The 27828-nt window shown below is 45.1% G+C and overlaps 1 protein-coding gene across 9 annotated transcripts in view; it reads right to left on the bottom strand.

The window, feature by feature from the left end:
• Positions 1-27828, bottom strand: part of CSDE1 (cold shock domain containing E1) — a 1051746-nt gene that overhangs the window by 592338 nt on the left and 431580 nt on the right. The gene's annotated exons all lie outside the window — the stretch shown is intronic.

Genomic DNA, 27828 nt, shown 5'->3' with positions numbered 1-27828 from the left:
CCTTAATAAAAAAAGAGGTGGAATGGACTTTTGAAAGGTCGCTGCTGCAAGATAACGTATATAGGGAGTACATGACAAAATGGATCAAGGATTTCTGGGATATGAACAGAGGGACAGCACCCCCAGGGATAGTCTGGGATGCCTTTAAGGCTGCTGTTAGAGGGGAGACGTTAAGCTTTGTATTGTCCGCACACAAAAAAGAGAAACAGAAGATAGAAGAAATACGGCTAAATCTATTAAAGGCTGAAGAAGAACTAGTAGTAGCTATCCAACAACAGGTCGCGATAGAACAAAACATACTTAAGGAAGGAGTTGCCCAAAAAATGGCTGAGAAATATATGGCGAACAGGGAGAACGCACATGAGCTTAGTGAAAGGGTGGGACATATCTTAGCCGTGCGGACCAGGCAGAGAGTTGCAGCAGCAGACGTTAAAGAAATAGCTGATGCACAAGGAAATTTGGTAACAGAGTTAGGACAGGTAAGGGAGGTTTTTAAACAGTTTTACACAGATCTCTACTCCTCAGACATAACAGCAAGTACGGAAGAGGTAGAAACATACCTGAGCGAGGTGCCTCCCTCGGTACTCTCCATAATGGAAAAGGAGGAGTTATATGCTGGACTCCGGGTAGAGGAACTAGTTACTGCTCTTGGCAGTTTGCCCTCTGGGAAGGCAGCAGGGCCGGACCAGATCCCGGTGGAATTCTTTAAAATATTTCAAACAGCGATTATAGGGGACATGTTTAACATCATGGCAATGGCACAAAAGGGTGAATCCGTCCCTGAGTCCTGGGATGCAGCCAATATAATCGTAATACCAAAGAAAGGTAAACCAATAACCAAACCAGGTTCATACCGCCCAATTACCCTGTTGAATGCTGACGTTAAGGTTTACTCAAAGATATTAGCTAAAAGATTAGCAGGGGTGGTTGAGGGTTTAGTCAGTCCTTCCCAGCATGGGTTCATCCCAGGTAAAGGAACCACACAGCATGTTAGGCAGGTTATTACCATGTTTGATGCAGCAGGTACCCTAGGAGACCCTATGGCAGCACTGTTTTTAGATGCAGAGAAGGCATTTGATAGGGTCTCCTGGGGATACCTATGGTCAGCCATGAGGCGGAATGGAATTGGGGAGGGCTTCATCAAGGCCATTCAGACCTTGTATATCAATCCAATGGCTAAGATTAGGGTCAATAGGGGATACTCGGCAGCAGTCAAGATATGTAGAGGGACTAGACAGGGTTGTCCGTCATCCCCCCTGTTTGCGTTATACCTGGATCCCTATCTGCGCAGGTTAGAACAGAATCCACAGATTGTCCCGATGAATATAAACAGCTGTGGAATAAAAACTCTTGCATATGCGGATGACGTTGCTATTTTGACACCCAACCCCTCCACTGCCATTAGGGAAATTGAGGCAGAGGCGGAACGCTTCGGTCAAATCTCGGGATATAAATTGAACAATCCCAAGACACAGATTGTTGAAAATAGATATTCAGGGTGTAATGACACTAGGGTAGTTGGTTCAGCCATGTACTTGGGGGTGGCTATATCAGCAAATCTGGATAGGGTGGTAGAGATAAACATGGCTCCTCAGATGACAAGAGTAAAAACAGATCTAACAAGGATGAATAACTTACACCTCTCACTGATGGGTTGCACTAACGTTATTAAGATGCTGATTCTCCCCAAATTTCTTTATTTTTTTAGATCGATTCCTATATTCTTTGAGAATAGTTGGTTTAATACATTAGAGACATTATGCAACAGATTTATCTGGGCCCATGGAAAGACGTGTAGGGCATATAAATATATGACGCTCCCAAGAGAAAGGGGGGGGGGGGGGTGCACCGGACTTCAGGTTATACTATACGGCAGCTGCCCTACAGTACATGCAAGGGTTAATAGGAGGAAATGGCCTGGATGAAAAAGTTAATAACTTGTCTACGAAAGTGTATGCTACGGTCCTAGGGACAGATGCGGGAAACTGTTTTTTAAACTGTATTGATTACGGCTACTTTAAAAGAACAAGGTTCAAGACTGTTTCAACTGCTGTTAAGATATGGACTGCCTTTTTGAAAAGAAGTAAAATTGGGAAGTATAATAGATACACTAGACTCTTTAGAAACAGGTCGTTTCCCCAAGCAATCTTTGCAGATGAAGCAATGTTAGAATGGGCAAACAGTGGGATTATCCAGATCGGGGACTTATTTGATACAGAGGGGATCGCACAGTTTGCAGATTTAAGAAATATATATGGTATTAATAATAGAGATTTTTTCAAGTATCTCCAGGTCAGGAGTTTTTTTAATGATAAAGCAGGGGGGGTCTGTGGGAGTAGGCAGGAATGAGATACTGGAAAAAATTTGACTTTTGGGGGATCGCACCATTAGGTCTTTTTACGCTTGTTTGGTTAAAGGGAAAACTGATGACTCAGGAAAGGTGGGCAATAAATGGGCGGAAAAACTTAGCGTGGACGCAGGGTGGTTCAAAAAATCATTGGACCTGGGTCGTACTATACTGTGCTCATCCTCCATGCAGTCACAACACTATAAAACGCTGTATTCATTATATCATACCCCTGCCAAGATAGCCAAATGGGGAGGGAGCAGGGGTATATACTGTCCCCGATGCAACGCTAGTGAAGCAGATAGTATTCACATTTTTGCTACATGCCCTCAACTACATACGCTAATAAGGGACATCGAGGGTTTTCTAGATAGATCCCTGGGGATTCAAATTAATCTTAGCCCAGCTAGAATAATTTTAGGTCTGGGTTTGGATGGGGCTGACACACATCAGGAATTTCTGTTTGTGGCAATGTCAGTATACAGATTGACCTTAGCAAGGGCTTGGCTTGACACAAACCCACCGGCACTGCAAACCTGGCTGGCTAATCTCTTGAATGCGTATAATATGGAAAAGAATATTTATGCACGAAAAGGGGAAGGACATTAGGCCTAAGAATATGGCAATCCATAAGTACTTGGAAGGAAGGAATTGGATCGCAGGTAGTCCCAAGAAGGGCTTAAGGTTTAATTTTGGTTAAATAAGAACTTTATAAACACTGTTTGTGGAAATGTGTAACGAAAAGCTTGTATATCTTGCAAAAATTAGTTTATTTAGTTATGAAGCATGAAGTATTAATGCTGAAAAATGTATAATGTACAAAGTGTGTGCAACATGGAAAAAATAAATATAATTTAAAAAAAAAAAAAAAAAAAGAAGAAGGATTGGGCGTGACAGTCTAGAGCCGTCCCCGATCTTGATCCTGACCCATGTGTCCTGATGCAAGAGCTGTATGGCTCTTAAAAGGCCATTTGGGATGTTCAATCTAGAAAGCTTCTGCCAGAGCTTGGCCCTGTTGACGTTGTCAAAGGCGGCTTTGCAGTTTATGAATCCCATTAGAGCAAGCAAGTACTGATCTCCGCCTGATCTATCAAGCAGGAGAGAGTCATAAGATTGACCGAGGTACCAGTGTTGCTTGTAAAACCAGTTTGATTCGGAGGAATTATGGAATGGTCGTCAGCCCATGCCCGGAGTGAGTTGAGCAATATCCCAGCAAAATACTTTGCTTCATTATCGATCAGGGCAATTAGGCGGTAATTCCCAGGAGATTTTTTGTCCCCACCTTTGAAGATTGGTGCAAGAATCGATCCCTGCCAAGAGGGCGGAATGATGTTATTTTGTGGAATAGAGTTGAAAAGTGGAGTTAGCTTCGAGGCCCAAAAGGTTGAATCCACCTTGAACAAGGTCTGAGGGATGCCTCCTGGACCTGGGGCTCCATTATTCTGACCCTTTTTAATCTGATTTTCAATTTGATCCTTCTGGACTGCTCTATGTTCGATACCGCTTTGATGGATTAAGCTCTGTTAGTTTTTCAGTTGTTTGACCTGCGTTTAAAGATTCGTCCATTGTGAGTGTTTTAAAATTTCGATCTAAGGGCCTAAATGCCACTTTTTGAGCATTGCTGCCTTCTTCGCTGGTGTACCGATGAGAAATACTGTCTTGATGGTCATTTAAATGAATGTGCAGAAAAGCAAGCCACTCAGGCTCCAGTATATTTGACGACGCAACTTTCGGGGCACGACCACCTAGGCTATTGATGGTACGCCAGAACCTCGCGGAATTATTTATTTTTATGTCTTGGTGTTATCTGGCCCAGAAGGAGTTCGTAAGCTCTGCGTTGTTCTCTTATTACCTTCTTCAGGTGGCTGCGGGCCACACTCAGTTTTATTATTGTTGGAGGGTCCATTGGGTTTTGTTTTTAAATCCCGCCATATCCGGTTCATAGTTCTTTTTGCGGATTGTATCACGGGATTCCAAGAGGTCGGCTGTTGTGCCCCGTTCAGATTTGCATATGTTGTTGGTTTTGCGTGTCTGTCGGTCAGTTGAGTTGCAAATGTTGTCCAGTTGACAATTTGGTCATCAGTAGACCTACTGGTACTCTCAAAGATTTCTTTTGCCTCTATTGCTACTGGTTGTAATTTACTAACAGAGCACTTGATTCGTTTTAGATTGATCGTGTAGCTGTCAGATATCAGTGCCCTTTCTTCTTCGTGTTGCGTTAGTCTGGTGCTAAGCGATATTTCTTGGGGACTATGATCGCTTTATGTTCTATTTCCGACTCTAAGAGCTGATATTCGGTGCAGGAGGGAGAGGCTAACAAAGGTGTAGTCTATAAGGGAAGCACCTTTGTTCGATAGATATGAGAGGCAGGGTGGCTTGTCTGGAAGAAAGCGCCCATTGAGGGCTCTAAGGCCCAGGTTTTCAAGGTTGCTTTGTAAGGAGCGTCCCTTCGAGTCTTCCTTGTGCCATCCTGGAAGCTCCTGCGGTGGTATGACCCAAATGTTTTCATGTGATTTAGTTACCTTGTTTTTCTGTAGGTCAGACATTAGCCACATGTTAAAGTCGCCAGATAGTATTATTTCTACATTCGGGGATGCAGATTTAGTTCTTAATACTGTCGCTATCACCTCTTCTGAGAGGAATGCCTCGATACTGAATTTGGGCGAACATAGGCGTTCATTAAAGTGATAGACCTGCGCTGGCCTTTGTTTGTGGTGAAGGAGAGTCCCACGGACTGGAGGAAATGTGATGAGCTCACTAACTCCCATGAAGCAGTTGCATTATTTATTGATATGTATATTGCTAGACCGCCACTGCCTCTTCCCAAAGATTTCAGTTTCCGGGCTGGAATATGATGAGTTTTGAACCCTTCTATTTGCTGCGGCTCCACAAGCCATGTCTCTTGTAGTAATATCTCAGATAATCGAAAATAAGAGACTATTGCTTTGTCCTCCAGTTTATTTGTTAGCCCAGTGATGTTCCAGGAGCAAATCCTTAAAGGACACGTGTTATTGCCCTTTTCACTGTTGTGCTGTCAGCGTAGAAGCAGAGTTGAGTTTAAGGAGCTCGCCAGCCATGACCATGTTCCGACCTCTTCCCGATCCCTATTAAGTATGATCCGGTCATCTCTTACTTTTCTTGCTTTAGGGTCGAAAGTGGGAGTTTTGTTGCATGCACTCCTCAGGACTGAATATACTGCTCCTTTTTCTGCACGTGTACGCTCAGTGCCTCGACTTGGCTGCAGAACGTGTGGGTAGCCTGATTTCCTTCCGGGTAGAATGAGTATGCCCCACTGCTTGAAGGTTTCTGTGTGCCCTAAGATGTTATTCATTGCCTCTTTCGAGCTCCAAGTGACTTTTGTGGTTTCGTTTATTTGACCCTAGCCCGGTGCGATAAATTCTATTGTGATGTCTTGTGAGGTTATAACGTTTGACAGGCCTTTTGCTTCTATCAATTTTATGATGTTCCTGCGATTTAGTATATTGCAGCTACCTTTAGACTTATACTCAGGGTAGAAAAGCGTGAAGGTTGGATCACCACAAGAAGGGGGCCATAGCCGGCCTTGGATTTGGCTCTAATCTTTGAGCACAAAGCATTTGGTCTAATTCTGTCAAAGGACCTAATGAATGTTTGTTTATTGCTATTTGAATAGATGTATTAGGAGTCTCATTCCTTGCACTGAGGCACTTTTGGTTTTTGCCGCGGTCTATTTGTGCTTCGGCTCCTTTGTCCCTCGCCGGTGTTGTAACATTGCCCGGGTGATATTGAACTGTGCTGCTGATATGCGCCTGGTTTGATGAGTTGGTGCTGCCGAGCGGATTGGTGAACCGGCTGGAACTTTGACCCTCTGCATTCTGCAGAGGCGTTGGGTCAGAAAGAGCCATGTGAGTGATTGTAGTTGGCTCCGAATTCCCCCTGTATGCCCGGTTGGCATTCGGAACCCCTGCTACATCCTTTTCTGTTGCCGGTAGCGGAGTGAGGATGGTAGAATGGATGGTAGAGTGGATTTTACTCTGCCGGCAGTTGGGGATTTTTGTTGTTCACTCATTGAACTGTCGGTAGCCGATGAGTCCTGGGGTAAAGACGAGTCGTTTTCTTCTGCCCCTCGTACTCCTGAGTTTGCTACTACTTTAGCTTTGTTACCATGACTTGAGTCGCCGTCTCTATCATTTGCAGGGAAAGACTGTTTGTAATTTCTTTTAGGTCTACCAATAGTTTTTCCATCATCACTGGAAGCGTGCTGAGTTTCTCGACTATTGGTGTGCAATCACATCCCTGTTGCGGGCGGCCTACTGCCGCTTGGGCCCGTCTAATCAAACTATTCAGATTTGTGATCTTGTCTATTTTGTCTACATACACAGCCAGTGTGTTCAGGAGGCTGATTTGTATGTCCATTTTGTTGGCTTGATAAGTCATTGCATAGGCTGACCTTTGTAGAATGTTCAAGGCTGTGGCCCATGCCTTCAATTGCATGAAATCCTCTTTTTTCCCCTTCATTGGTGAAGATGATGGCCGAGGGTGGCCGGGGATGTCATTGCAGTATGAAAACAGCATTTTTTTCCCATTCCTTTGACTCCAATAGGAAAGAACTTTCTCAACTGCGTGGGCTTCCTCTGTGGATACCGTGGCCGCAGACCCTCTTGGGGAGTGGTGTACCCGTTGGGCAGATTCTATTTCTCCGTCCCCCAAAGGAGGTGAGTGCTCTCGAAATACAAATGGTGTAAGGGCTAGGGTGTCTACTTCCTCCTCCATTTTGGTTGGGCTGTCCTTTTTGGCAGGATTTGCTGATTGTCCATTTTGATTGCACAATGTGTTCAGGCTAGCATTGTGCGGGACAGAGTTAGTCGCTGCAGGATCTCTCGTTGTCACCATTAGATTCTATTAAGGGATCCATGTTGTTAAAGATATAATTTGGTCTAGCGGCAGGAGTGATGTGATGTGATGCCACATTTCTATAGCGCACTTTCACTCCAAGGAGCATCTTGGCGCTTTGGATCAAGATGAGAAATAAAGGTGATCCGCAACTATGCTGTCCCTGGGCGCTGCGATTCATACTAATGCTTTGCATGTAGTGTCAGGAGGCTTGTATATCCAGGTCTTAAGAGATTTCCTGAAACATTGTTCAGATGGGATCAGACGAAGGTAGAGGGAAAGTTTGTTCCATGCCTTGGAGCCAATCACTACCAGGGATTTGCCTCCCTTCGTCGCAAGCCTAAATCTAGGGACTCTAAGCAAGTTAGCTGTAGAGGACCTAAGATTTCCTCAGGCTCTTTATGATGTTAAAACAGGTGCCTGCTACTGCCACTGCTTGTTGTTTGAATGATAGGTTGTCATCAAACTTAATCCCTAGGTTCCGTGCCGCACTGATTGCCAGAGGATGCGGAAGCCCCGCCAAATACAAACATATCTTGGGCGAGGAAGGGTTATAATGCCCGAATGGCAAAATTTCCGTTTTGCCGGAATTGCACTTCAGATGATTATCTCTCATCCACGTAAACATTGCGGACACAGTTTTTAGGATTTTGTTCTACATTTGTCATATCCTTGTCAAGGACAAGGATCAGCTGTGTATCATCAGCATATGCAATAGTGCTGATGTTGAAGGACGAGTGGCTATGTAGTCACACCTGTGCTCTGAATGAGTTGAAGTGGGCTTTGTGTTTGGGCTTCCCAGAGTCGTAGCTGCGGGAACCCCTAAATTACTCTGCATGGAGGGGTTTCGGGCTCCGCCCACCTGAGTTTGAGTGGACTCTTCAAACTTGCTAGTGACTAACATTTGGTTGCTTTGAGATTTGCCTATCTCATTGTTACCGCCTGAGCTTCCCTTGCTGATATTCACTATGGGGCTCAAGGGAATGGGTAGACCCACAATTTTCATGTTGCTTGAAAAGGCGGCTGTGCCAACGTCTTTCAGGAAAGCAAATGTTATTTTTGGTTGGTTGCAGAATGAGTTTCGGACCGCCGGGTCAGATCCCTTCAAAAATAATTGGGGCATGCTGGCTGTGGTGTTTTCTAAGTCACTTGGCGACAGGTTTAATATCTGATCAGTGTCCACGATTGACGTCTTGAGTTTGCCTCTCCGTTTCTTTCTCTTCTGTGGGGCTATTGACCTCAACTTGCCTGATCTCATCTCAGTGGAACAAGATGGCCAGGTAACTGAAAATCAAAAAAAGGAGTGAAGAGTGAGTTTAGAGAGAATGAAATCAAGTTGAAATGAAATTGAGATGAAAATCGCGGCTCCTTGCTTTGCCCAGATTCGTCCAGCACCTTTGAGATGACCACTCTCTCTTTCTCTTATTCTTTTTCTTTTTCACTTGACCTGTTGTAGTGTCTTTGGTAGTCACTTTCACTTTCCTCTGTTGCTGAGCTGCTGTCGCCTCCTTGTGCGCTTCCTTGCGCCTCCTTATCTCCCTGTACCCCCTTGCGAGTGAGGTACTGGGGTCTAGGGTTTAGGCTTGAACCGGCACGGACCAACACGGCGTAAAAAAGGACCCAGCCACACCCTCATTGAATGCTAGGGGTGCTGTGGCTCGGATGGCTCTAGTGGCTCTGGTGGATTGATAGCTCAGTTAAGGCCCCCGAGGCGTCAGATGTCAGTGGGGGGGGGGGGATAGTGCATGAAGAAAAAAAAAAACCTGTCTCACAGTGATCAGCCTGGTTTGTTCCACCTCCTCCTATTTCTACATGGAGGGGGCTTTCCGTGGGCTTTCCGTAGGTCAATGGTAGTTGGCTGATCACCCCCCTCCTCTCCCGTACCCTGTACCGCTCCTGCAGTTAGGGGGGGCAGAGGGAGGGTGTGTAGATAAGTGGCAGACACTGAAGCTGTCAGTCCCCCGCACTCGTATACAAGTCCCAGGGGCTTGCAGCCGCTTACCGCCGCTTTCACTGAGCCAGGAACACGGAACAAAGGAGCAGAAGCAGTCCCCCGCTGGTCCCCGCTCACCGTCACTCCAGGCTGTGGGCCGCTTCAGGACAGCGATAGTGATGGCGGTAGGCTTGGTGGGCTCGGCGGCTCGAAGAGGATAGTGAATGTGAACCCTCATGTTTTATTCAGGAATCTATCTGAACAGTTGTTTGTGTCGGTCGGCCAGATTAACAATTTTTTCCAATCTGGATCTGTTCTGTTGTGATGCAAAATATATGTACGTCGACCTCCCCCCTCTGAAGTGTTACTGCTATCAGGTGTAGGTGTAGGTATGGACGGATTGTTTAGAACTTTTATCTTGGCTAACCCAAGACAAGTGGTCTGTTGGACAGTGTCATTCAAAAAACATAATTTGCTCTGGGATGATGCAGGCTCAAAGCTTCAATCATCATCTTTATTTCGGCATCATGTGCCATAAAAGGTACATAAAACATTAAAACAGTAAAGGTTAAGATATATAAAAGCATTAAAACATGTAGAAACATTATACAAATACAAGGAGCAGCCTTTTGACACTCAGAATATCTAACTCAGGGTTTATCATTTTAACATTTTTCATAGATCCCCATTTAAAAGATGTCTCCTCTTATGCCATACGGACCCCAAATATTTGGCTAAAGCAAAGACAATATGCCCAGAAAGATCAGTCTTTAGAACCCTGTATGCTTGCAGGCAATGGGAGAAGCCCAGATTTTTACATAGTGGGATAATCCATTTTCTCCGCGCCTGCACATACGCATTACAGAAAAAAAATATGTGCAAATCAGTTTCTTGTTCAGATTTGCATCCTGGGCAATGAAACGGGGATGGCTCGGCCCATTTACTAGTAACGGCCCGTAAAAGTAGACTACCATACCTCCATTGGAGGGAATATGCTACTTACCAGTATGCATCTGTTCTTGGCATAGAGGGCTGCAGAGTGGTACATTTATGAATAGATCGCCATCTGGTGTTGGGCTCGGATGATTGCACTTTGTTTTTCTTCTGGAGAAGTCTTTGTCGTCATAGGTGGCTCCTCCTCTCGGTGTTAGTGCGCATGGGCATCGGCTCCATCCTTAGATTGTTTTGCCATAGTAGGGTTAGATGGAGTAGTGTAGTATAGTACATAAAGATATGCCCATGTAAATGTATCTAAATAAGATAATGTTGGGACAGACACAGGTTTCCGGGGAGGCAGGGAGGGCATGTACCACCCTGCAGCCCTCTATGCCAAGAACAGATGCATACTGGTAAGTAGCATATTCCGTTCGAGGCATATGGGCTGCAGATGGTACATTTATGAATAGATTGTACAGCAGTTACCTCCCTAGCGGTGGTCACCAGTGTCTGTCGCAACTGTTTGAAATAGAGTTTTTAATACAGCTTGGCCCACTCTGGCTTGTTGTGCAGCCTGTACATCAACACAGTAGTGCTTTGTGAATGTATGTGGTGTAGACCAAGTTGCTGCTCTACATATGTCATCTAGGGGAATGTTCCCTAAGAATGCCATAGATGCTCCTAGTTTTCTTGTAGAATGAGCTCTAGGAGGAACAGTTAATGTTCTCTTTGCTGTAATGTAACATATTTGTATACATCTTACAATCCATCTTGCGATGCCTGCTTTAGAGATAGGATTGCCCTTATGTGTTGGGGAAAATGCTACAAATAGTTGTTTAGTTTTCCTGAAGTCTTGTGTTCTTTCTATGTAGTACAAAATGGCTCTTTTAACATCTAGTGTATGTAGAGCCCTTTCTGCCACCGTCTGTGGCTTTGGAAAGAAGACTGGTAATTCCACTGGCTGATTGATGTGGAATGCTGAAATTACTTTAGGCAAGAACTTTGGGTTTGTTCTAAGAACCACTTTATTCTGGTGTAACTGTAGGAATGGTTCTTGTATTGTCAATGCCTGTAATTCGCTTACTCTCCTGAGTGAGGTAATGGCTATAAGGAAGGCCACCTTCCATGTAAGGAATTGTATTTCGCACCTATGCATAGGTTCGAAGGGTGGCCCCATTAGTCTGGTGAGTACTACGTTGAGGTTCCAGACTGGGGAAGGTGGTAATCTTGGTGGAATGACTCTTTTAAGACCTTCCATGAATGCTTTTATCGCTGGTACTCTGAACAGTGATATGCGCTGCCTGTTTTGTAGGTATGCTGCTATAGCTGCTAGATGTACCCTGATAGATGTGTACGCTAGATTACATTGCTGTAAGTGTAATAAGTAGCAAATAATCTCCCTTGTTGATACGTCTAGAGGGTTGATATTGTTATTAGTACAGTGTATAGCAAACCTCTTCCACTTAGCTGCATAGCATGCTCTGGTGGTTGGACGTCTCGCTTGTTTAATTATCTCCATGCAATTTGGGGGGAGATCTAAGTACCCAAATTCTAGGATTTCAGGAGCCAGATCGCTACGTTCAATTGAGTTGGATCTGGGTGCATTATTTCTCCATGGTTCTGTGTAAGGTGCATGGGTAGAATTCGTAGCTTTTGATGTGGCACTTGTGAGAGTTGCAAGAGCGTGGTGAACCACGGCTGTCTTGCCCACGTGGGTGCTACTAGTATCATGGTTATTGAATGTTGTTGCAGTTTCCTGACCACTAATGGGATTAGTGGGAGAGGGGGAAAAGCGTATGCAAATTTGTTGGACCAATTTATCCATAACGCATTGCCCTGCGACAGGTGATGTGGGTACCTGGACGCGAAGCTTTGGCATTTTGCGTTCTGATGAGTGGCAAATAGGTCTATCTCTGGTTGTCCCCATCTTTGGAAGAATGGCTGCAGTATTTGTTGGTGCAGTTCCCATTCGTGTATTTGTTCCGACTGTCTGCTTAAGATGTCTGCTATCTGGTTTTGGACTCCTGGTAGGTGTTCGGCTAACAGATAGATGTTTTGAGGAATGGCCCATCTCCAAATTTCCTGTGCTAGTCTGGATAATTGGAGAGAGTGCGTCCCCCCCTGTTTTTGAATATAATACATTGCTGTCATGTTGTCTGTTCTGATCAGGACTGCTTTGTGGATAACATGTATCTGGAAGGCTTTCAATGCTAGAAACACTGCCAGTAGTTCTAGATAGTTGATGTGCAGTGTTCTTTCCTGCACACTCCACCTTCCTTGTACTGTGTACTTGTCCATATGTGCTCCCCATCCGGTGAGCGATGCGTCTGCTGTTATTGTCACCTGTGGAATTGGCTCTAGGAACGACCGCCCCTTGTTAATGTTTGTTCTGTTCCACCACTTCAGAGAGCGGTGTGTGCGGTCGTCTACCAACACCAGATCCGTAATCTGCCCTTGAGCCTGATTCCACTGTGTCGCTAAGCATTCTTGTAGCGGACGCATTTGTAGTTTTGCATATGGTATTAGCAGTATGCAGGATGACATCATGCCTAATAGCTGCATGAACACTCTTGCTGTTAGTGAGTGTTGTGGCTGAAATCTCTGAGTGATTGTAAGCATTGCTTGGACCCTGACTGGGTTGGGGTACACTTTGGCTTTTTCTGTGTCTATAGTAGCCCCCAGATATTGTTGAACCTTGTTTGGTTGTAGGTGTGACTTTGTGTAGTTCACCGTGAACCCTAGCTGGTGTAGTAGCTGAATTGTCTTTTGTGTGTGTTGCAGACACTCCTCTTGCGACCTGGCTTTTATTAGCCAGTCGTCCAAGTATGGGAAGACATGAATTTGTTGTCTTCTTAGGTGAGCTGCTACCACTGCCAGGCATTTTGTGAACACCCTTGGTGCCGTCGTGACACCAAATGGAAGGACTTTGAACTGATAATGTTGTCCTTCTACCACAAACCTGAGGTATTTCCTGTGGGCTTTGTGAATAGGGATATGAAAGTAAGCGTCTTTTAGATCCAGTGTAGAAAGAAAGTCCCCTTTCTTCAGTAAAGGAAGTACTTGTTGGAGCGTGACCATGTGGAAATGTTCCGAATTTATGTATGCGTTGAGAGGTCTTAGGTCCAGTATTGGCCTTAGAGACCCGTCCTTTTTGGGAATTAGGAAGTATAGGGAGTATACTCCTGTTCCCTGTTGGTGCTGTGGAACCTTCTCTATGGCATGCTTTTCTAGCAGTGATATTACTTCGTTTTAATAGTGTCAGGTGATCTTGTTTCATTGGACGCTGTTTGGGGGGGATGTTTGGTGGGGTAGCTGTGAGTTCTAGGCAATAACCATGTTGGATAATTTGTCTTACCCACTTGTCTGATGTGATGTTTTCCCAGACAGGTAGGAACTGTGATAGGCGTCCCCCTACCGGTGTTATATGGTCTGGGGGAAGCTCTATGAAGTCACTGTTTTGGGGTTGGAGAGTTGCGGTTGTTGTTGTTTCCGCGACCTCTACCCTTGTTGTTGTTACCCCTGTATCCACCTCTAGAATTACCTCTGGGTGATGTAGGTGTAAAAGAGGTTTGCTGTTGGTTTGTACCTGTACTTTTGGATCCTCCTCTATAGGTGGATCTATGAAAGGAACCTCTTTGTGTCGGCTGTTGCAATGCTCCCATTGATTTAGCCGTTTCTGTATCCTTCTTCATCTTTTCTAGGGCCTCATCTGTCCCTGTGCCAAAAAGTGTTTTCCCATCAAAAGGTTGGTTCAGTAACGATGTTTGTACCTCTTGTTTGAACCCTGACACTCTGAGCCATGCATGTCTCCTTAACATGATGCTTGTGTTTGTCGACCTTGCCGCAGTTTCTGCCGCGTCTAGGGCGCACTTTATTGAAGTGTTAGTAATTAACTTCCCTTCTTGTATAAGTTGATCTGCTTTCTTTTGATGTTCTTTAGGGAGATGTTTGATGAGTGTTTCTAACTCATCATAATGCGCTCTGTCATACCTTGCAAGTAGTGCTTGCGTATTAGCTATGCGCCAACTGTTTGCCGCTTGAGATGCTACTCTCTTGCCAGAGGCATCTATTAGTTTAGACTCTTTGTCAGGAGGTGGAGCTTCTCCTGTAGATAAAGAGTTTGCTCTCTTGCAAGCGTTTGTGACCACTAGTGAGTCTAGAGGAATTTGCCCCTTAATGTATATTGGGTCTTTTGGAGCTGCCCTATATTTTTTTATCAATTCTTGGGTTCAATACCCTAGCCCTCACTGGGTCTTTGAATATCTCTGATGTATGACTGAGAAGGCCCTTAAGCATTGGTAGTGTTCCTGATGTTCTTTGTGCAGTAGGTAGTGTTTCTAATAAGAAGTCCTGTACTTGAGGTTCTGTATGTAGGTCTACCTTATGAAATGTTGCTGCTCTAGTAATGAGTTGTGCAAACCCAGTATTGTCATCAGGAGGTGAAGGTTTTGAGGGATATGACTCAAGGTCGGTATCATTACCTGATCCCACATTATACTCTTCCCATGGGTCTGCCTCCTCTGGGATTGTGTCCTCATCATCCCCAGGGTGTCCCCCCTCCCCTGTGTCACTCTCTCCATCTGTTGTAGGTGTAGATGGGCGTGTGGGAGGAATATCTGGCCTATTGTGAGGAAGAGGCGAAGATGGTGTGTGAGGTTTGGGAGAAGGGGGAGGAGTTGTATTCGTCCCCATTGTTCTCTTCTTTGGATGAGTCTTGTCGTCCAAATGTTCATGTTTCCTCTTTTTAGGTAGTTCTGTGGCTACCTTGCCAGTCTTTGGGTCAATAAACAAAGTCTTTTGTTTAGGATCCGTTCCGTGTTCCTGTGTCGGTACCGCAGTTTTCGGTTCCGAAAGGTGTTTTTTCTTTGAAATGTCCATTTGTATTTTCGGTGCCGAAGTTTTGTTCGGATCAGACTTCTTCGGTATCGAAGATGTCCCCGGTGTCGAGGGTGTTTTCGGCGCCGAAGCGTGCTTCGGTGTCGACATGGACTGCTTCGACTTCGAGCTTTCCTTGACCTGGTGCTTCGGTGTCGATGTGGTCGGTTTATCGGAACCGGAACCACTATGATGGGGGACCGAGTGTTTCGGTTTCTGTTTCGTTGCCGGGCTCGAAGGCGGGGCGTTGGAAACTTTTTTCGGTTGTCTGACCGGGCTCGAGGGCGGGGTCGACACCGTGCGGGGTCTGTTTTTCGGTAAAGGGACGTCGTCACTCACGGTTTGTTGGACGTCGATTTCCTCGACGTCGGACTCGTCCGCTTCTGACCCCGCCTCGTCGGCCTCTTCTTCCTCCTCTTCTGGGTGCTGGTCCTCGAACAGCTCCGGGATTGCTTGTGACTGCATTCTCGATACCTCGTGTCTTCGGGCTCGACGGTTTCTAATCGTCGATTTTGACGAGAACGCTGCACAGGCCTCACAGTCCCTGGATTCGTGTTCAGGGGACAAGCAGAGGTTGCACACCTCGTGTAGGTCCTTGTGTGGGAACTTAGCACCACACGTTGGACATTTTTTGAATGGAGTCCTTTCCATGGACCCCGGGCTGGACTACGTCGAGTTTCTCGTAGTCGTCGTCCTTCGAACCGCGTCGGTATGGAGTGAAGTCGCGTTCGATAAAGATACCGTCGATTTGGAAAGGAATACGCGCCGGTTATAACCTTCTTTGTTGAAGTCGGTCCGGAGCGCTTCGATCCTCATCCGAACCCGATGGCGGAAAAAAACAATCTAAGGATGGAGCCGATGCCCATGCGCACTAACACCGAGAGGAGGAGCCACCTATGACGACAAAGACTTCTCCAGAAGAAAAACAAAATGCAATCATCCGAGCCCAACACCAGATGGCGATCTATTCATAAATGTACCATCTGCAGCCCATATGCCTCGAACATACAGTTTTCTGATTCATATTGGGGCTATGATATCTAAAACAGTTTCGAGCCTGTAGCGGTCCTTGATTATTAAGAATGATGACGTTAGGGTGCCGGGGCAGTTCCTTGCGTGTGGGTAGCCAATTTACTCTCCTGATACTGGATGATAAGCTGCCTCCGCGTAACCCCGGGACAAGATGTAAGCGGGTCAGACCATAAGGTAGGAATCCCTAATTTCTTTAATTCTTTCTTAATAAAATTTAGCTATGGAATTTTCCCAATGTTTGGGAGAGTAGGATTTCTTGCAGTTCTAACCTATAGTTAGCTAACTCAGGTACTGACCAAATCCTGCGCCAAAATAACAGGGGCCGCAGGCCCATATCTTCATCCAGGGGTCTCAGGGCCAGGTCAAGTCTAATAGGCAGCAGGGGTGTGCTAGAGGGAAGTGATAGGAGCTGTCTGATAAAATTGTTCTCGGTTACTACCAGATCACGGTTGCACGTGTGGCCCCAGAGTTCACTTCCATACATAACTGCTCCCCTAGCTTGTGCTCTGTAAATCTCTAGGGCGTGACCCGCCGGCTTAAAGGTAGATTTATTCTTGGCAATTAGTTTGGTAATTCCGCCTGCTATTTGAGCCAGCTTTAATTGCGCTTTCTCCTGTTGATGTACCCACGACATTTTTTTCATTTATGGTGATCCCTAAGTAATCAAAGGTTCGGACCCTCTCTAGCGTATTAGATCCAATAGAGGGATTAGAGCGAGCTCGAGATGGAGGGTTGAAGACCATATATTTGGTCTTCGAAGCGTTGATCTCGAGACCATGATCTTTACAAGGGAGAGGTGTGGCGCCGCGGCCAGGGCGACTGACGCTGGAATCTGGGGACCACGGTTCGATCTCCGGCTCCGGCGGCAGGTTAGCCCAGCACCATGTGACTCTGGGCAATAGCTCGCTTAATCTTCCCGACGGCCCCCAGCGCCTAGAGACCCTTACGGGTGATTGTGCGCTTTACAAATGTGGACTTTTTACAAAATGCCTCGAAGCCATTGAGAACTCGCTGAATCCCCATTGGGGACTTGGAGAGGAGCAGGGTGTCGTCCGCAAACATAATTGCGGGCACCCTTCTGCCTCCAAGTTTGGGAGCATCAGTATTCTCAACCCCATTCAAATGCTCTATTACCCCGTTAACAAAGAGGCAGAACAGAGTCGGTGCAAGCACACAGCCCTGCCTAACCCCCCTGTCAACGGGGAATTTGTTGGACAATATCCCTTCCCTGCCACATCTTACCTGGGCGTAATTATCAGTATGTAATCTGATAATCATAGTTAATAGGTGTTGTGGCACCCCCAAACCAGAGAGCACGGACCAGAGTTTCCTACGCGGTACCAGATCGAAGGCTGCTCTTAGGTCAACGAATACAGTGTAGAGGCTGCCACCCTCCAGCTGTACAGTTTTCCAGAATATCATGGAAAGTCGAAAGACTTGATCTACAGTGGACACTTTAGTCCTGAACCCCGCCTGATATGGGCTCAGGACTGAGTGATCTTGGGTCCATTCTAATAGACGGTCCAAGATCAACCTAGCAAAAATCTTTTGAGGGACGTCTATTAAACTAATAGGCCTGTAGTTGGCTGGGAGCAGTGAAGAACCCTTCTTGAAGATGGGAACAATCTCTGCCCCCAGCCAAGTAGCAGGCACCGGCATCCCCTCTAGGATTTCATTAAATAGAACCTGTAGATATGGAACCCAGATCATGGGTTCACTTTTAAATAGGTCACCAGGGAGTTTGTCCAAACCGGGGGCTTTTTCAGTAGCAAGTCTAGCAATAGCTGCGCCTACTTCTGCCAGACTAAATTTGTCTGTGTCCTGCTTCAAACCCCTGTACTTGCCAATCTTTTGTGCCCCAGACAGTTTGTCTCAATGTTGTCTTTCCAAAAGTCGAAACCTACTGGAGACAGCAGAGCATAAAAGGCTGCAGAATAAATTTGCTTGGTATTTGTCAACATACTTTTCATTCCTATCTTATTAACATTTTTAAATTAAAATGATTCTGGATTGGAAATATTAAAATCTGAAATGTATGGAAATGTTCCCAAAAATGTTTTTGAGCTACCCTTTGGTGGCGTAGGACAAGGGTTTGCAGATTTGTGCAAGAAATGATGACCATAGTGATTATAACAATACATTTGTTCATAATCTGACGAACCTTCTAGGTATTCATGATTTTTAAATACAGCAGACATTTCTACGTCCGACATCATATTATTAACAGTCTCGAAGTCCCAATCATCAGAAGAGGTACTAGACGAAAAAGTCATTCAAGGAAATCTTGAACTGTTGTAGAATCTTCAACAGCTCCGATGGGCCAAAAATGTCATAGTCAGTTCTGTCCCAAGCTATACCACCAGGTATAGGAACGGCTGTGATGTACACTGATAAGTCTCTTTGTTTACGATGAGATGATGTGTGGCTTGAGTAGTAAGTTGATGTTCTTACTTGCTGTGTCCTTTTTAACATATCTTCCATTTATCAGCATTCCCAAAGTTATTACCAGAGTCAACCAAAGTAGAAGAAAAAACATACACCCAACACAATCTAAAATTCAATACATGGTGAAACCAGTTACGTCTTTTCCAAGTGATGAAAAAGGTCTGTTGCTTGTTCTTTCAAAGTTCTTTTTACTGGCGTCGTTTCAGGTTCACTGGGAGCCTTGGAAAACATATCAAAGTTAATGAAACAGCCAGAGGCAGTTCTGTCAATTGTTGGGATTGCATCAGGATTCGTTGAAATTGCTGGAACCACTCCACTTGATCACTTGATATATTCGTGTAGTCTGATGCTACTTCGTTGTAGACGGGTGTTTCTTGTCGAAGTGTTATTTGGGTCTCAAAGGGTACAAGTTCCATAGCTTTGTTGCATAGACCTTCATCTCGCACTGCAGATTCTTCAAAGGTGATGAGTCTCTCAGTTTGAACCTCTTGGATAGTAGCCAGAGCTGGGCGTCTGTTACACTGGCGGAGTCCACTTGGCCTACTGCTTATGATCGGCCACATGATGTGGTTTGACCAGGTCGAAGGACACAAACCTGTTCTCCTTTTTACCAGCAAGGGGCGGCAGTAATACTGTTCTTGATCCGTGGATTGCTAGGACATGTACTGGCTTTCTGTAAGAAGGCCCAAATTCCCTCTTGTCTGCGTTCTTCTCTCGGACTAGATCCCCAGGCTTAGGATTCAAGACAGGCCTTGAGGGGATGGTCGGTTTCTCTTCAGTGGTGGTTGGCTTCAGGAACAAGTTACTTTGTTTCGTTCTTATTTCATTTTAGTCCTGTAAAACAGCAAAACTGTCTTTGATATCAAAGGGTTTTTTGGTCTACCACTGAAGTGTGACAATCGAGGTGCGATACTTACATTCTGGTCCCAAAAAGGACTTCTTATGGAGTGATACCCCAAGAGAACTTCTTGGCAGATTGCTAAGACTACGTTAGACACTTATTAGAAGTTTGACCCACCCGTAACCCGAGCCTAATACCTTAGCGGTTATAGATTGCTTTATGTCCTGTTTTTTTCTCTCCACAACCGAATTTCCCTCAGGATGGAATGGACTAGAGTACCACAATGCAACGCCCAATTTAGCAATAGTCTCCTTGTAAGCTCGCGAGCTAAACGCAGGACCCTGGTCAGAATGTAGCGTGCCGACTGCGCATGTGCCGGTAAAAGCTCGCAAATCTTTTATAACAGTTCGAGCGTCAGCTGAGCGATGAGGCTACATCCAAATTAATCTTGTCTTAATATTTGTGGGACCGCATTTGTCCACAGGGACGTCTGCGTGTAGAAAGTCTAATGCTGTCTAACAATGGTGTCTATGTGGAAAATTAGTACGGTTTGGTAAACATTATCTGCGCCATCTTGCCTTTTTTCCCGGATGCCACACTTTTTGTCGTGTGCACCCGCCATTTTAGGTGCCTCGATCAGAACCACCCTCTGCACGCCACTGGCCCCCAGCATAGCCCCTCGCCCTCGCAAAGCCCGCACGCTGGCAACCCCCACACTCGCATGCCTTGGGTCATAAACCCCCCTTCAACGCAGCTCTGCCTCAGAACCCCATCCTGTTCCCAGCGCGACACCTCCCTTCATTCCTTTTCATGGTCCCAGGCCCTTTGATACCAACCCCCCCCCCCTTTTTCCTGTGTGCCCGTTTGTCTTCCTCTTTCCCAGGCCGACACCTAGCTCTGCCGATACTGTTTATTGCCCCTCCCCGTACAGTAGAAAGCTTCCCTCATCAAAGGACCCCCGAGTTGATCAAAGCCCCCACCCTATGAGATCCGATCAAACCCCCACATTCCGTGAATCGGCGGAATGTCCAGCTGCGCGATAATCATCACCTGTTGTGACCGGGGTGGGGACTTCAACTGTAAATGTGTGTGGGAACGGGCCTGTAGGGGAGATTCAGAGGATGTCCTTTCATACTTCAAAGCATTACAAGACTGTGTTACCTGCAATAAAATTCATTTAACTGTGTATAAGAGGCCAGGCCTCAGAGATGCGGTTAGAGCACCTCGTGACGATACTGGCTGTCTGAACTGATGTGTTCTCCTCCGGAGAGAATAAACCTTGTTTCCTGCCTTCCAGTCTCCAGCGCCTGCCTCTTCATTGGTTAAATATTTTGTGGGTTAAAAAGGCGATACCGCCGGGCAAATATTGATTGTCCATTGACCTTAGTTTTAACATCTATACTGGGCTGGCTATGCTGTAGTCAGGAATCTGGTGGCGTTCTGTGCTGCGATCTCTATTGCAATCATTGCAGTTAATTACAAATGTGTGAATGTGTGCATTCATTTCTGGCCACCAGTACATCTCTTTTAATTCTAGTATAGTCTAAGAGATCCCCTGATGTATCAGACCCTCTCCCAAAAGTGCTTCTTATATCAAAGCTTATCCTATCCCCCACTCCAGGGATACGAGCAAAAGGAATAGAGTTTGCATCCATTATATACGAGTATGTGAGTGGAAACTTATTAGGTAACGCTGCACCGCTGCCTTTGCTTGTGGCATTGACAGCAAGCATTATTTCGCAGTCTATTTTTGGTTTTTTAACGAGTGATTGCAGCTACAGAAGCAGTTTGCACAGCTGCCTTTGTGGCTTCATCAGCCAATGAATTCCCTGCAACGTGAACGCCATCACGTTGATGACTCAGCATATTTATCATGTGAGTGTTTTGTAGTCCCGGTCGTAACTGAACTACTTGTTCCCAAAGCAATTTATGCTTGATTGTGCCACCTTTTGCATCTTTGTAACAGTTTTGAATCCAGTTTTGCAAGTATTCATTGTAGGATTGAACACAATAATGCGAATCGCACACTAGGAGTGTGGGGAATTCGTGGTCCGTATTCTCAAGCGCCATCTTGAATGCGTGTAGGGCAGCTTGCTGAGCTGTACAATCTCCTAGAGATTGTGTTTTAGTGATCATTGGTCAGAATTTGCCATTGCGCCAACGACCTTTAACGATTTTGCAAGCCGCACTATAGGCTTGTTTACCCCTCGTAGCGGGTTGAGCTGATCCGTCAGTATAAATTATACATTCATACTGGTCTGGAGGCAGAATTTCAGTAGGCAGAGAACATTCTTGTTCGAATTGTAGAAATGCTTGTATTTTCAAATATGGGTCAAAAACATATTCAAAGTCTGTTGCAGCAAGAGAATTAACCCATTGTATCCATCTCAGATAAAAAGCTTTAGCATTTGTAATGCTCGCTTTTGTAACTGCCTCTAAGGAAGGTACAGGTGTAACAACCATAATGCGTTTACCCTGTGCCAGGGCTCTCTTTTGCTACTGCAGTTTGAACCGCTGTCAGAATTTTTTCTGTTGAAGTGAATTTCATTTCTGCTTGTGTATACAAATGTGATTTGTATGCTATTGGTACTTTTTCACCTTCGTTAAAAGTGATATACGTGAATCTGCATTGTCCTGAAATGAATCGGATCACTAAGTTGCTTACGTTTACGCGAGTTTGCAAATGTTTAGTTGCCAACATGTCTGTTTGGAGTGAACGCAAAATGTCTGTTTTTGGTGTCCAATTAACTGTTTTGAAATCAGGTTTAATTAATTCGTAGAGAGGTTTAACCCTTTCTGCGTAGTTTAGAATGTATGTTCTTCCGAAATTCTGGAAACCTCGAATCGACTAAGCCTTTTTTGATGTTGGAGCAGCGCACATTTCTCTAGAAAGTTTGCTGCTAGGCTTCTGCCTTTATTTGAAAGTTCATATCCTAGAAAGATGACGTTTAAATGGGCAAGTCTAGATTTTTTTATATTTAATTTGTACCCTTCAGATGCGAATCCCATTAGAATTGTATTCACCCTATTAGAGTGCCTATCCAAGTCATTGTCTTTTAGATAGAGGTCATTCACATATGATAAGGCTTCGTCATCATACGTGGATAGTAACTCTGTTACTCTCGCTGAAAATAACCCAGGACTATTCTTGATTCCGAGGGAGACGACAGAAGTGACGCTGTGTCTCCATAATTGAGAAAGCGGTCAAATACCCACTTTCTGGTGCAATGTTTTGACAGAAAAACGTTAGAAATATCTCATGTTTTATATTTTTTATGCACAATGTTATTCATTAATGATGCACTGTGTGCAGTTTGTACTGCAAAAGTTTTGCAACAAGAGTTTAAATGTCGGTACTCCAAAACTAGACGATATGTATTGTCTGGTTGGGAGCCCGGAAACAAAGGATTGTTCATTGACGAGGTACATGTTTCAATCACCCCTTGGTATTCAAGTTGATCTAATATCTTCCTGACCTCCTGTTTTTTAGCTTCTTGCTTAACTGGGTACTGCCTTTGTGCCGTTGGTTGATTTTTTTAGTTGGATTTTATGGTGAGGCGAGTCCTCATCCCATCCTACATGATTTTTGTATAATGCAGGAGCTTTGGCTACTGCCCATTTCCTGGCATAGGTATATTTTAAATGAATTGGAATGTGGTTGGAGAAGGCTGGCATAATGATGTCCTCGCCATGTGGGCACTCCCTGACAAATTGTGGTGGCCAGTCTTGTTCAGCTAGAAGAATGTCATAACCCTTAGAAAGTCGCATCCAAAAGAGTGCTCTCACTTTTCTTGGTATGTCCCCCTCCATCCGGAGTTGTATTTCATATAACTTATGTGGACAACTAACCCTGGTATCTGCAGTTTCCACTTGAATGAACTCATTCAAGTCCACTGTCTCCAGATGATCCTTCAAGTTTTTGAGAGCTATGGTGACTTCTGCTGCGCTGTCCAACATTGTCTGAGCCCATTCCCCGTTCTAGAGTTGTGTCCTCAAGATCCTCGGCATGTCTGATTTTCAGACCTGCTACCTTCTTTTTGGTGAATTGAGGTTTCTTATTTTTCTGAACGTGTTGATCGTCTTTGGACTTCATGCGTTCTTCCTTGTGTTCTGACCGTCCTCTTCTTTCGGATTTCTGTGACAAAGTCTGAAAGGTACGAGAGGAACATGTATCAGTGTCTTGATATCAATCAGGTTTTCTCAAATTATCCCGGTTCCTGAGGTTATACCTCCTTTCAGAGGGCTCCTTTTGAGGAGACCTACCTCTGGAATGAGAAAGCTTCTCTTTAGAAGTTTGTTTCCCACTTCTTTTTAATAGGAGTAGGAGTGTTTTTACTAAAGACCTTATCAGGACTTTCAGACAGTTGGGGATTCACTGGTTTCCCACCCAGACTGTCTCCGTCTAATTCTTCATAGGATTTTTCAATTATTCTGGCCAGTTCTTGTGGTTGCTCAGTTACATCAAATTCCCTTAATTTTTGGCATATCGCCACAGATGCTGCTTTACCTTTAATATTAGCCAATATTATCGTTGAGACCTATTTGAAGTCTTTCAGTAATTTCATACCTAGATTTAAAGCAGGCTCTGCCCCGTATTCATTTTGAATTTGTTTCAGGAGTCTGGTATTACTGCCATAGACGGTACACCGTGTGTTTTAGTGTAAATTGCAGCAAAGACTGTACCCCAAGTGTCGCAGTCCCCTAGATGTGGTGCGATCCCCATTGGTAAACAGACTGTTAAAATTCTGTGTTTCTCATGAGGGTAGTATTAGGAAATACTGCCTCAATTTGAGTAATTTTTTGAGCTATCCAGAATGGAATTTGTTCCCGTTTTGCGGGTAGTTTACCAACGACCGAGTGTAGAGTCTGTGGTGTAATTTTATTTGTGTTCCCCCGGTGTGGGGGATACTGTGGAATCATTATTGCTGGTTGGACTGTGAAAGTATGCAAGACATATTGAACCAATTGTCTATAGATTTTGATTAGCTCTGAGTTGAGCTCGTAGTTCCATATATGTCATTTAATTAATTTCAGGATGTGGAGTATAGCTGGCTAAAACCGGCCATGTTGCTTCTTGTCTACCTAGTGGACCGAGCCTGGTAATATCATTTATATGTTTTAGGGCCCCCCCACCGCCCCGCAAGGGGAGTCAAACACTGGAGCTGAATTTCTCAGCAGAGTAGGGCAGCTTCCTGATCAGGCAAGTAGGTAGTCGAACTGCTCCGAACCACCGTGCTTTGTCATAGCAAGTGAAGGTATATTTATACCTTGAAGGTGTTTAGGAATGCCAGGTTTGACGTAAAGTCGGGCATAGGACTGTCATGAATGAACCCCTAAGGAATAGAGGTTCATTGTAAACTAACTGAGTTCTTGGAGAAATCAATATTCAAGCAAGGTGAAGTCCCCAACAGCTTATGCTGGTTTTCCAAGAAATGGTTGTGACGTTTGGACAACGGATGGAAGTAGCCATGCCTGTATTTGGGTTGCATGGGCTATGCCTAAATAAGGGCTTGATCTCTATGATGTGAATTGTACCTATATAAGGGCATGAACCGGGAAAATCCATTCAGAATCTAAAACGCCATACAGCATAAGGACACCTTAGAGATGCCCCCTGAAAACCACTTCCTGGGCAGAGGTGCCAAACCTCCACAAAAATGGGTAGGATCCACGAAGGGGAAGCTTCAAAGGTTTGCCGCCTTGGTTAGCCGACCCTGCCTTTTGCTACTCCCAGCAACTGGCCCCCACCGGTTCTAACCCCCACTTTAAGAAGAAGAATCGACAGGAAAGCCATGATAGGAGGAGAGGTATGCCCACCTCTGCCAACTCCACCACTCAGGTGAAGGAGCCAAGGCGAAGCACAACTCTCAGTTCCTGCCAGAAAGAGGCTTAAGCCCCCCCTCCCACTGGAGAGTGGCATAATAGGGGTTGTACCCATAAGGACCCATTGGTCCGGACCCTTATTTATCTACAAATGCCTCTAAATGTAGTATTTATGGGTGACTCCAAACATTGCCTCCTCAGACAAGCAAGCAGAAACACCAAAGAGCTATGCTGAAGGAAGAAGAGGGGGACACCAACTGCCTTGGCTCCACTCCACCTGCTCCAGCAGAATCAGTCATGTCCAGCGGCACCCCCCAGAATCCGGAGGACCTGCCCTGCCTTCCCTGCAAAGACGGTCTCCTGTGAGCAACAGGCTTGCTGAAGAACCAGACTCTGGCTCTGGCCGAATCCACAAGCCTGCACCATTCTGCACCAGACACCCACGGTCCGAGTTCGCGTGGCCCAACACCACAAGGAGGTCCACCTCAACAAACATGACCAGGTGATCCCTGGTCTGCCTCCAGACTACACCTACAGTCTATCTGGAAAATACCTGCAACCGATGTTGATAAGGTAACCTGATGCCTAGAGACACCCCTGCACCAGACGTCCCACAGCCTTGGGTGGCCCTACCAACTGTGTCCAGGCATCCCCCTCCATCCCAACTTACTGCTCTAACCTATGGCCACCTCCAGGAATTCTCCCAGCCAGAACCTGCAGTCTTTGTTCCGACCAGAGATCTCCCATTAAAACAGGGCACCCAACACTAACTCAGCACCCTGCACCCAGCCACCCCTGTGGGTGCTAACACTGATCCCACTTTGCCCTGAGCTAAACACTGAGAGCATTGCCTTCTCGATCCTGTGGCTTGCAACCACCAACCGACGGCCCCTTAAACCCATTGGCTAACATTTGGCCTCAGCATTCTGCACCCAGCCGCCCTAGTGCCGCTGAGGGTGTTCTTTGAGTGCATCCTTGACCCTGGGGTTACCCTGGTTTTAACCGCAGAAACTCAACCCTCAAGACCGATTGCTTACCTGCAAACCGATTACCACATTTTCTTCCATAGGATTGCATTGACTGTTTTTCCTCTGAAAACGTTCTATGTGTTGAGTTGTGTTTGTATGGACTGTGTTTTAATGTCAAAGTGCTCTACGTCTAGGAAATGTCCCAGTTTGAGATCTACTTTCAAGAGTAATCTAAAAAGTAATCACAAAGTAATTACACGTATCAACTGTCTTTAAATGTTTTACACACCTGTAACAAATTCAATTTCATCCAGCTTGCATATTGTTATCAACATGTTTGTAAAAGTAACATTTTACTTACCTGTACCAAGTCCTGCTTTGTACTGAAAATAAAAAATATATTTTAAGTTCGAACAATTTGTCTGAGTTCAGTCTTTGAATGTGTAAAATGATTTCTTGCCTGTGTGTGTACAATAAATGCTCAACACTACCCTCTGATAGCCTTACTGCTCGTCCACACTACCACAAGAGTGTAAGGTGTTATCTACTTTTACCTCTGTAAGCCTTTGAGGATCCACTGGACTCTAGGAACACTATACTTTGATATAGTATATACAGAGCCAGCTTCCTATATGTGTGCTGAGTCAATTCCTAGGTTTTGTCTGCAACAAAACACAGTCTGCAATGGCAGTGTGTATGGGTTTGGTGAGGGGTCACAGAGGGTGGCACAATACTTGCTGCAACCCTTAGAGACCCTCTGGTCACATGGTCCCTGGAACCACTGGTACCTTTCACAAGGGACTTGGGCCAGAGGTGTGCCAATTGTGGAAACAAAGGTGCAGTTTGGGAAAGAACACAGGCACTGGGACCTTGATTGGCATGGGCCCAGTGCACACTCAGACAAAGAACATAAGATATCAGGCTAGGGTGGCACTATGTAAAAAGGAGCACTTCATCAGTCCATTGGAATTTGGAGTGGGCAGTACTGGAAGGGCATCCTTTCCATCACAGTGCATGCATTCTTGACGACAAAGTCTTCAAGTTGAGGTGTACAGTGCCCCAGGGCGGCTCCAAAGGCCTGGCAATGAGGCATCAAAAGGAGGTCGACGTCTGTGGAACGCTGTCTGGGGAACTAATCGAAGTCTATCGCTAAGTCAAGTTTTTCAGTTTCGATCGGATTTGAATCTACCAATTCGACCCTAAAGGAACCACTACAAGTTGCCAAAAACAGAGCCATGAAATGCACATCCAAACCATATGACGGAAAAAAAAAACATCTAGCATGTAGTATATACCAATAAGCATTGCCAGCTAAAGGGGGAATCACACTGCATACCATGACTGAAAAAAAATAAAACCTTGAAATAGTACAAGCCAAACAGTAAATAGCAGGCATATGCAGAGCATATGTATCTAAGCAACACATGCTACCAACAAATATGTATTATTCCCTCAAAAACCGTATCAGGGTGAGCAAAGCTACAGTTAGGGCTGGCTGTATTGCAAGGAAAATAAAGAGGTTTGAAAAGCAAATATAGACAATGGCTAGAAACCAAAAAGCAGAAGACTGAGGGGCTTTTGCGTGCATGCAAACACAAAGTGTGCAGTAGAAATATAAGTTATGGCGGCCTCGAGGGGAACTCAGCAAACCCAGCTTATAGGTTAAAGCTTTGATCGGTTCAAACGAGGTGTATGTTCTATTAATCAAACACTGTTGGGAGTATGGTTCACTGTAATAGTTTATTCTATTTTGAAA

This window comes from Lissotriton helveticus, chromosome 5_1 (assembly GCF_964261635.1).
Source record: "Lissotriton helveticus chromosome 5_1, aLisHel1.1, whole genome shotgun sequence".
In the NCBI taxonomy this organism is placed as follows: Eukaryota; Metazoa; Chordata; class Amphibia; order Caudata; family Salamandridae; genus Lissotriton; species Lissotriton helveticus.
This window is presented reverse-complemented; position numbering and strand designations above follow the sequence as displayed.